At 37.6% G+C, this 11,686-nt stretch overlaps 1 pseudogene; it reads left to right on the forward strand.

The window, feature by feature from the left end:
• The first annotated feature begins 3,124 nt into the window (after window positions 1–3,124).
• Window positions 3,125–11,381, forward strand: LOC110300829 (annotated as a pseudogene).
• Window positions 11,382–11,686: the final 305 nt, after the last annotated feature.

Here is an 11,686-nt window from a genome sequence, read left to right on the forward strand (position 1 = left end):
GTTAGGCCTCGAGGTCAAATAAACACATGGGCGATGGCTTGTGGAATGTAGCAACCAAAGGATTTCATGGCTTTGCTTGGGAGCTGGGTGTCTCTTTAGGAATTCTTAAGGCAGCCTCCTAACCATCATATAAATCAACCTCAAAAGTAAATTCCTCCTCTTTCCCAATTGTGGCTGTAAATGGTCATCTGTTATTTTGGAATCGGTTTTGTTCAGAGAAGCAGCGAGAACAGTCCTTTTACGGTATGCTGTAACTGGCAGGGTTGGCACAGTCACATTGCCATGCACTTAGTAGCAACGCTGATACTCCGGCATTTGTGCCATGACCTCACAGACCAGAATGCTGCTTGTGATGAGGTGGTGAGTGTAACATATCAGGTTAACGGAAGACTCATTGTTTACTCAGTAATATGTTGAACAATTCCTCCATGTTTCCTGCTTCATTTTCACAACACATCCAGGTACTTATGGCAATACCAATAGGAGCTCAGTGCTACACATTATGAATCATCAGGACCAGGCCAGGGCTGGAGTTCAGGCAGTCCTTGTGATGCTAGTTTACATTTTCCCCCTATTATATGATTTATGGTCATTTTGTTGCTGTTTGAGGGCCCTGAAATCAAGTAGGAAGGATTAGGAATTTTGTCAAGAAATTTGTAGACTTTGGCAAATAGAAAGGATATTGAAAACCACAGAAGAGATTTTTTTTCCAGATCATCTGAACAATGTCAGAGATGTTCATTCATCTGCTCATTGAGCTGTGCCAAAGTGGATCTCTTTGTAATTCCTTCTTTCTTAAAAAAAAAAAAAAGAAAAAAGAATAAAAGTCTCATTACAAAGTCTAGGCTGGCCACTAACTCAGAGAAATCCTCTTGCCTTGCCTCAAAAGTGCCGGGATTACAGGCATGTGTAGCCATGTCCAGCCAGAATGTATTGTGGGTTTTCCCTAAAACAACTACTAAAGAATGGTGTCAGCACTTGAGGTATGGACAGAGGCAGGGGTTTCCTCTGCTTTGGAGGGTACTATGGTAGCAGGACATGATTTGTAATTGCCATGTCTGCATATCTCCATGTTTAAGGTGTAGTTGGGTGAGAAACTGGGTCTAGATTCTCTTTGCTCTTGGAGAGAGAACCGGTAGCGCCTCCTTGGCCTTGCAATCAGAACGTTGCTTACTGTGGGCAAAGAAAGGAGGCACTCCTCGGCCTTCTTGAGTTTCTTCTGTGAGTTTTCATTTCTTCATCTTCAGCTTTTTATTTATGAATTCCTATGGATAATGGGAAAGGAGAGGGTTTAAGTGAAGCCCTCCAATGGGATGACTCTGATAATGCCTTCATAAATTTGAGTAGAAAAAATTTAACCTACCACAGAGAAGCTTTTCAATCTAAGATTCTTTAGGGTTACAAAATGGTAACTTCTGCTGTACGTTAGGAAAGAGGGATTACTGCACATAGTTTTTCCTTCTCTTTTCTTGACAATAAATGTAAGAGTGCTTTATTTTATCTTATTATTATTGCTTTTAATACTAGTGAGCTGGTTGTGGTGGCTTATGCTTGAACATCAGCACTTGGGGAGCTGAGGCAGGAGAATCACCCGGAATTTGTGGCCAGCCTTAGACTAATCTGTACTTGCAGTTACAGTGAGATCAAAAGAAATATTCATTAATTGCTATTGCTATAGCAACATAAATTACTCTGTGCATTGCCTTGAGCAATCCACACAAAGCAGTAATAAGTCATAATAAATCTTCAATAAATATATACTTCATGATCTAACAAAATAGTATACAACATGAAAATCATCTAATTACAAAATCACTTACATGGTAATGACTTTTGTTATTGTTTTGAGATAGTCTCACTGTTTACTTCAGTTTGTCCTTGAACCCACGGTCCTCCTGGTTTAGCTTCTGAATGTTGGAATAACAAGCTGGCACCATGCCATCTAGCTAAAAATATTGTTTGAACCAAACTTTATCAAGAAAGGACATTGTATTAGTCAATTGTATTTGCTAGTGCATATTGTATCTAATTAAGGGTACCGATTATGTATATATAATTTTAAAGTGATGACCATTAATTAGCCTTGGATATCATCATAGCATAATGTTCTTTGCTGTTAAACTAAAGCAATTGACTGAGGAGTGAGATTTACAGCTTCATACCAGTACCCTTTATAAAAATTATCATTTTTTTCTCTAATTGGTTGACCAAAATCCTTTGAATTTTCCTGGTCTTACTGGGACCTCCAAGGGATTGGAAAGACAAAGTGCACCAATTTCATGGGATCAAAAAAGGGGAAAAGTTGTGGCATATGTGGTATTAAATTTAAAGAAGGAAGAAAAGGAAGGCTTAGAACTGAACATCAGTTCATCATGCATGGGGGCAGAGTTCATGAAGCGCCCCCCCCTCCCTGAATGACTGTTTACAGTTAATGGTTATTGGGAGGGGGTTTTCAAATTCTTTCATGTTGTAGCCACTGATAAGTTACTTTGTTCCAGTGAATAACCGCCGCCCCTCTAAAGCATGAAACTTTAATTAAACTCAGTGGGTCACATACACAAAACAAGTCGTGAAAGTAGAAGAGGACTTGTTTGGTTTTTCCAGTAGGGGAGTGAGGGGGTGTGGAGGGAGACAGCGGGCAGGGGGAGAATGGCTAGAGTTCACTATATAAATGAATGAAATTGTCAACAATAAGACAAGCTTACGAAGATACCGACCTATGGTCTATATACATCACACAAAATCTAGGGCATTGAACCTTCATGATCTTTAGGCTGAATTATTTGACTTTACGTCAAAAGGTTTCATTTTTGCCCATGTTGTCTTGCTGCCGAACTTATCTGGGTAATGGATAAAATTATGAGCTTTTATGGGTAGATGAAATCCATCGGGTGAGAGAGTCGTGATAAAGTGAACCATTAAATTAGAAATATAAGTTCCAACTTAAAACACACGAAAGCGCACGCAGCCTTCCGAGGTTTATGCTTTGGCAGAGAAACCTGGCTGTAATCTGTTTTCAAATAAATAGATTGTGGACAGCTGTCCTGATATGCCTGGCAAAATGACGATTTAATGCTGATTAGGAGAGAAGGCCTTTGAAGTGAGTGAAGCAGCAGCTCCTACGATGTCTTTAGTGATCATTATCAGTCTCTCCCTGAAGGATGACTTGGTGCCAAAAGCTCTTTGCTGCAAGCTGGTTAAGGTGGATTCGGGAACTGAGGCTTTGTAAGCCTGAAAAGGCCTTCTCATTCACAGGCCTCTGGTGTCTGATCCCTTTAGGACGGTGAATGCCTGAGAATAAACAGACACAGCCCCTTTCAGGGAAGGGCAAGATCCACATCGTAGCATTATTTATTCATCATGGGAACGGCAAGCGAACACGTACTCTGCAGAAAAATCAAATCAGTGTTCATTTTGTGGAGCAGCTGCCTTTGGCAGAGAGGACGCATTGAGGTCTAACTTTGGTAACTGAGCAATTATAGACGTTATTAGTTAGGGATGCTAATGAGTGACTGCACTTTCTTCCAAGTTGTTGTATTTTCCCGTGTAATGCTGACATCAAAACCAGCCTAACACTGAAAAAAAATGGATTTCTAAAGGGTTGGAGGGGTTCTAGGCTTGTCCACACAGGCTCAATAATAGTATTTTATGCACCAGTTAACCTTGGGGACTAAATCTGCATTTCTTCATGTTGAAGGGTTAAATGGATTTACCTCAAGTCATTGTCTCTGGCTACCACACATAGATTGTTATTTGATCACAAGCAGAGGATCAGATAGCATTGAATATATAAGATTTTAGGTGCTAATAAAATTAATGCATTTATTGCAAGGGTATCTTCAGACAATGGGAAACATATGTAACGTGCACAAATATTACCTGATTTGTGAAATAGTCAATATTACATAAAATTTTGATTACATTACTCCTCCTGCCCATAGTGGTAGAGACTGAACTATTGCACAAATGTTCCACCCCACCCTCCGTTACCCACCACGCTCCCACCCCATGGAAACCTTTCATAACTACTTGCTTTGTAACCAAAGTTCCTACAGTTGTAAGTTCTGGGACAACAATGGGTATTAACTCAGTCTCAGAAGTACAAAACGAGGACAGAAAGATGCATTCCTTGTAAATGGCTAAAAGGATTAAGAAAGTACATGTCAAATCCTTTGAATAGGACACAGCGAGTGTATGAGTGTATGGACTGAATATAGCTTTATAAGCTAATAAATCAGTGCAGTGATTATCTTGATCTACCTATGCACCCATCATTTTAACTACCTTTTTTTCTCCCCATGCTTTAATGTAGTAAAAGTATACTTTGGGAGACCTGCTAGTGTATTTAACAATGCTTCCTCACAATGCTTGTTAATTTATGCTGATGTGCTATGTAGCACGCTAGTGTGGATTTTGATAATGTGATGCTGGCTTTTGAACTTTAAAGCAAGGGTTTCCTCCCTAACTTCATGTTAAAAAAATAATAATCAAAGCTTGAAGGTTTTTTTTCATTATTTTATCCATACGCTCTCATTATTTGAAGTTCACAGAAATGCATAAAAATGTAAAAACAAACAAATAAACATTATTGTATGAAGCTGAAATTACAGCAAAACTAAACCTGCCAAGCCAGGATGTGAGAGAGCAGCTCCAGGCTTCCTGTCTTCCCGTGGTCATCCATTGCCACAGCAATCCCTCTTCTCCAGCTTCCAATAATAACCCCTCACTAAATTTCTTGAAGCTGTTGGTTCCTTTGGTTCAGTCTCGGGCCTGGTGCATAAATCTCTCCAAGAGACATGAAGCAGTTTCAAAGACTTTACTTTCCCCATGGTTTATTCCTTATTCATAACAACTCACTAAGCTCTGTTCTTCCATCTGCAACATTTTTGGTCCCCTCTCTGAAGCTTCTATGTCTACCTCTCACCTTCACTTTGAGATTAAGCCGAAAGCTTATCTGTATGTAAAATTCCTGTTAAAATACCCAAATGGTATACATTCTAGAGCCGGCTACAAGATGTGCTTACCTCACAGAATGTAAAGAATTTAGTTTGTACAAATGGAAACATTTGGAATGGTTACACAAATTAAGATATCAGAGCATCTGCAGTCCTCGTGTAGCAAGGAAAGAAAGACTAAGATTTTAATGTGTGCCTGAACTAGCAAATGCTTGTGATGGTGTTTGGGCATATTTTAAGTTGCTGTCAGTGATATCAACATTATGTGTGATTCCTGTCTTTCTGCAGGATACACTTCTTGTATCTTCATCTATAATATACTGCATATAAGCTCGTCTTACTTCTCAGTTTGAATATTCCCGTTAAAATTAGTCTTACGAATTGATTTATGTGGAAGCTATTTTTATGCTTCCCAAAGTTTATTTTTTTAATCGTGCTGAATATAAATGACAAACTATTGTTTATAAAAATCTCACATACACAATATGAAATCAAGGGCTATGACTCCAGTATATTTAATCTACAGATGTATTTTGGATGATGATTCAGACCTTCCTGAAAAAGAATCTAGATATAAAGGATAATGATTTTTTTAATTGGCCAGTGGTTTATAAAAGTGCTCAGCAATACAAATTCCACATGTGCTTCAAGTGCAGACATATAAAACCAGTGTGACAAGGAAGGATCATTAAGCAATCTGATTTTCTTGTTGGGAGAGTTTAATGCTGTTGGGTATAGTATTAAAATGTAGAATTTGATAGCATGTCTTAAACTTTTAATGATGTGTTCATGAATATAAAACATGCGTCTCCTAGTGACTTTATGACTTCTCCTCTGCATAATTAGTAGTATCTGTTTTATGGGCTTACTGTTGTTTCCTTGATCCCATGAAAATGTGAAACCACTGTAATGATTTACACCATTCCAGGGCTTTAAAGATATGAGCTGTTCCTTAAAATAAATAACAAAAAAATTCCACAAGTGTAAGTCTAGAATTGAAGTCTTAATGTCTGGGGCTTAAAAACAAACAGGATGTTTAAATAAACATATTTTCAATATTTTGTTTCGATAGTTTGACTTTTCATAAATAGAAATGTGACTTATATTAGTCTTTTATTATTCACATAAAGCTCCTCTCATTATACACAAGTGTTCATTCCTTGCAGTTGGAACATGTGGGGGAAACTCTTTTGAGAAATGATTATTTGGATCATGTATAATCGTAAGATTATGAATTTAAGTAATAAAGAGATACTCATTATTAAAGATTAAAGTTCTACAAAAGCCAGGCAAACTGTATTAGTCATTTAAAAATTCTATTTTTAAATGCACAAGAGTGGCTCTGTATCAGGGAGTTTTAGATTTTAATTAATTCATTCCTTATGATATAATATAAATTGTTATGTTGTCTTTAGACTAAAATAACCATGACCTTTCTGGGGGTTATTTTCAGTATTTAGCATCCTGGAGTGTAACACTTTCAGGGAACCTTAACTATGTTGATGCTTTTCTTCTAAGTTGGTGACTCGTAGGGAAGTTCTAGATGTAAATATGCTAAACATTGCACAGTCATATCAGCATTTCCCCTGAAAAGGAAGATAGTGCATCAGCGTGATTTGCATATAATTATGGTTATGCGTTCTGTGTCATTGCAACAGAGCTGTGTTTCAAGGGCTACATGAGCCATAAGCCTTTCCACTCCAAATAAATGCTTTGGATTATGCTCTTTAATTAGATCGATGTTTGAAAACTTAATTGGTCAATTATTTGATACTTTGTACAACCTACATAACAGTAAAAACCTTGTAATTTTGGTAACTAGCTATTCCTAAGATAATAGTATGGCGTTATTTAAGGAACAGGTTTTAAGTAGTGTATTTTCAAAAATTCACTATTGAAAAACAGTATTCTAATCCACAAGCTAAAATAATTAACACATTTGATTATTTATAGTGAGTCATATAATTGGTGGGCTTTCACTACTTCCCCTAATATTTTTATAACTAATTAACCTTATTTTAGAATTATCTTAAAATATTTTTATGCAATCACAGTTGTAAAAGAGTGGGAGACAGAACAGGTATTGAAAATATGATAGTTTTCATTTAAAGCTCATTTCCTCTAGAAAGCATAATTTACAAACGATTGACTTTAAAATGTTTTTGATGTAGAAATATTTAAGATGCAAATATGGTTCATGTATTCTATTCTTGCAAGTCTGTGAAAAAAAATTTTGCGACATTTCTTCCCATTTTAAATTGAAGACAACATTGAGTGCCTGCTGTGGGAGGATCTCCAGCTCCAACAGCCTAAATCAGTTTCCAATCAGCATTTCCTTGCCATTTTTCTATAATAGGGCACACTAACTGCCCATCAAAAACATCCTATATTTATTTAAAGGAAACTTATTTCAAATTTAGGGACATTAAGACCCAAAAGAGTTGTGTAAGCTTTGATTTCTGGTTCCAACCGAGAATAATTTATTTTACTATTGAATCCCTTTCTATATGAGTGTTTAATAGTCATTGGTCAAACTCACTAAATTCAGCCTGCTCAGTTACTAAATATCTGCCTTTAGTGATTATTTGAAGTCAGTAGTGAGAAAGGGAAATTCGATTGACTACTACACTTGTAACATCCAAGTGTACTATATGTAAAACTTAGGTCCAGATAGAATTTGTCCACTGCCACCACATCTTTGCTTCAAAGAAACCAAAATTACAATTTTAAAAAAGATTCATTTTATTTTTAACTATGAGCACCTCTCTCTTTCTCTCTCTCTCTCTCTTTCCCTCTCTCTCTCTGTTTTTCTCTCTCTCCCTAACACCCCCCTGCCATGTGTGTGTGTGTGTGTGTGTGTGTGTGTGTATGTGTCTTGGGATTGAAATGCATATGTGTGCAGATGCCCATGAAGGCCAGAAGAGGGTGTTGAATCCTCTGAACCTATGGAGTTAACAGGTTGTTATAAACTGGGTTCTCTGGGAGGTTAACTTCTAATCACTGAGCTATCTCTCCAGACCCAGTAAAGACAAAGGTAACACAATATAGGGTCTTTTAAATAACCTTTTAAACTATCATAATCTCATTTCTAGTATCACCTTAATTTCTCCAGGTAGTACCTTAATAAATGATGTACTTCAATTTCCCAGAAGAAAAAAGTTGGACAACCTTTTATTTACCCATTAGTTCTGGGTTTTTTATCCTTGTGATCTCTTTTCTCTAGAGCAATTTTTAAAGTAATCTGTAGTATGAGTAAATGAAATGGTATATATAAACCAAACATTAATATTAAACCATAAAGAATTAAATCCTGGCCAGATAATTGATACTATAGGACATAGATGATCTTTGACATTTTCTCAGTCACTATTTTGATTGCTGCTTCACACAAATACGCAGAACAGCATAGTAGAAATATGCTTAGGGCCATTTCAGAAATTGTTGGAAATCAATATACCAATATAAATACAGTGCAAAAATGCACTAATTTATGCTGATGAAGGACAAAGGAACATAGGAACATATTACAAGTTCCTATTTTCTACAATGAAGCATTATGTTTCCACAAGTGCAGAAAACTTTGTATGGGCAGTAAAAACATTGGAAAATTTGACATAAAACAGTGTTAGATCTGAGCGTAAGTCTTTCAAGCAGTGTTTTTCAGTGTGGTGTAGTGTACATGTTGTGTTTACTGAAGTGTGTTGCTATGACGTACCATGAGCAAGTGCTGCCACAAACACATCTATTCTTTATCAATTTAATCATGAGTGAATATTTAGTCACCAAATGTTCAGAATCCTTTTGTAGCTGACAATTTTTTCCAACCCTTGCATTTGGTTACACAATCCCACATGGGGCTGAGATCTGTAGTTTTAGCAGCTAAAATCTAGGGTGGTTCTTGGCAACATAATACATAATTAGGTATATGTTTATCATAGCTACATGTGAATGAATTTGTTGTGTTGTCCTTGTAGCCTCCACATATAACACCTTATAATTTGTACATTGCATGTAACACATCCATAGACCTACATGGGGTTCTCTTGGAACCCTGTGCTTTCCTATCTTAGTGCAATTATTTCTTTCTTCCTGGATGAAAGCAACATGCACTGACACCTTTACCTTTTAAGTAGGACATATGTGACTCCATATATCCAAATTCACTTCAAAAAATCATGCTCTTGAAGAAGCTGGAATGGCAGGTTGAGCAGGAGGGAATCAGCCACCTCATGCAAAACTACAAGAATATCTTCTTGCAAATGCAAATGAAATTGCAAGATTCTCAGATTTTTCTATCAGGCACTTGAGGTTCTACGCAAAGTATTTCAGCTGGTCTCATGATTGGTGGAAAGGATCTGAAACATGAAGCTGAGAGGATCATCAACATAAACATACTCATTTGCACACCTGGTCAACTTCTTCAACACATGGACGAAACAATATATTTTCATGCCACCAATCTTCACATGTTAGTTCTTGGTGAAGCAGATAGAATCATGGATATGGACTTTGCTAATACAATGAATGCTATTATTGAAAATCTTTCCAAGAAATGCCACGCTTTACTGTTCTCAGACCAAATCCGTAAAGGACCTTTCACACTTGAGTGTGAAAGACACTGCATATGTCTAGATTCATGAGAAAGCAAAACACAGCACCCCTGCTGCATTGGAACTATATAATTTGTGAGCTGCACCAAAAAATAAGTGAGCTGTTTTTCTTTTTGAGAAGCCACCTAAAGAAGAAGAGAATTGTGGTTTTCTCCAGTTGCAAAGAGGTTCAGTGTCTGTACAGGGTGTTCTGCTGGCTGCATCCAGGGTTCTCTATTCTTGCTCTCCATGGCTGGCAACAGCAGATAAGAAGAATGGAAGTCTACAGTGAATTTGTTTGAAAGAGGGCCGCAGTACTTTTTGCTACTGATATTGCAGCCAGGGGGCTGGATTTTCCAGATGTAAATTGATTCCTTCAGTCTGATTGTCCAGAGGATGCCAACAAATATATTCGCAGAGCTGGTAGAACTGCCAGGTACAAAAGGTTTGGAGAAGCTTTATTAATTTTACAACCTTCAGAAGAACACGGGTTGGCACAGCAGCTTCTCCAGAAGAAAGTCCCTGTGGATGAGCTCAAAATCAATCTAGAAAAACTTATTGATGTTCAGAAAAAAATAGAATCATTTTTTAACTCAAGATCAAGATTTAAAAGAAAGACCGCAAAGGAGTTTTGTCTCCTACATAGTATATCAGTATATCTTATGAAGGATAAAGAAGTATTTAATGTGAGTATGTTATCTATTTCTGAATATGCACTATATCTTGGTCTTGCTGTGGCCCCATGGATAAGATTTCTTCAGGAAATGGAGAAACAGCCCACAAAAGAACTGGTAAAGAACCAAGTCATGGAAGCAGTTCAGCCCAGGGCTCACTCCCTTCCCAACTATGAAGCAGAAGAATTTCAAGCTTATTTCAGTGAAAAAAAAAATGCCCATCCTTCACAAAAGTGGGAAAAGATTCGAAGAGACTGAACACAGACTGACTAGTGGTGATAGTGAAGAAGAACGGGATGAAGACATGGAGGATGAAGTAATGGAAGATCATCTGGGAAAAGCAAGAGAGCCTCACACTGAATCTGTTCTCAGTACTGAGGAGGCAAAGAAGGTCAAGGAAGTTCCCATGCAGTTCTTAGACAGAGGTGATGATGAGGAAGATGGGCCTGGTGCTGACTTTCTTACAATGAGGCATTGTGATGTGCTTGAGTTGCATCTTAAAGAGAATGGAGCCCTGTTGAAAAAAGAACCTTTCAAATTCAGTGTCAAGAAAAAATTAACCAAAGTCATAGAAGCAAAAAACAGTAATGAAGAGAAGTTTTAAAGTGAACAAGAAAATAACATTTACTGATGAAGGGGAGTTGGTTCGGCAGTGGCCACAGATTCAGAAATGTGCCACAAAAGATGCAGAGAAAGAAGATGACACTGGTGGTATCAACCTAGACAAAGCAAAGGAAAGGCTTCAGTAAGAAGACAAATTTGACAAAGAAGAATATAGGAAGAAAATTAAGGCAAAGCGTCGAGATGCCTAAAAGAGAGAGAAGCCAACAGAAGACAAGCAAAGGCCCAGGATGAAAACAAAGCCTTTCTGGACTGGAGTGATGAAGACAATGGTGGATTTGATTCAAGCACACTTCCAGATTCAGATAAGCACAGAAGTTCTGAAGAATCAGAGAGTGAAGATGCAAAACGTAAGACGAGTGACAGCAAGAAGAAGCAGGAAATAAATGAGGAAGAGAAACAACACCGAAGGCAATGATGTAAGACCAAGAAGTCATCATGGAAAGAAGGCCAAGCAGGAGATGTTGGAACCTTTGGATACAGGCCTGTCTCTAGCAGAGGATGAAGAGATGGTGTTATATCTCCTTAAAAGTCAAAACTAGCCGGGCAGTGCTGGCGCACGCCTTTAATCCCAGCACTTGGGAAGCAGAGGCAGGCGGATTTCTGAGTTCGAGGCCAGCCTGGTCTACAAAGTGAGCTCCAGGACAGCCAGGGCTACACAGAGAAACCCTGTCTCGGAAAACAAAACAAAACAAAACAAAACAAAACAAAACAAAACAACAACAAAACAACAACAAAAAAACCAACCAAACAAAAACAAAACAAAACAGAACAACAACAACAACAACAAAAAAACCAAAAAAAGTCAAAACTAAACATTCTCTGTGCTTTTGTGTACTTTGATACC

Source organism: Mus caroli, chromosome 8 (assembly GCF_900094665.2).
Source record: "Mus caroli chromosome 8, CAROLI_EIJ_v1.1, whole genome shotgun sequence".
Classification (NCBI taxonomy): Eukaryota; Metazoa; Chordata; class Mammalia; order Rodentia; family Muridae; genus Mus; species Mus caroli.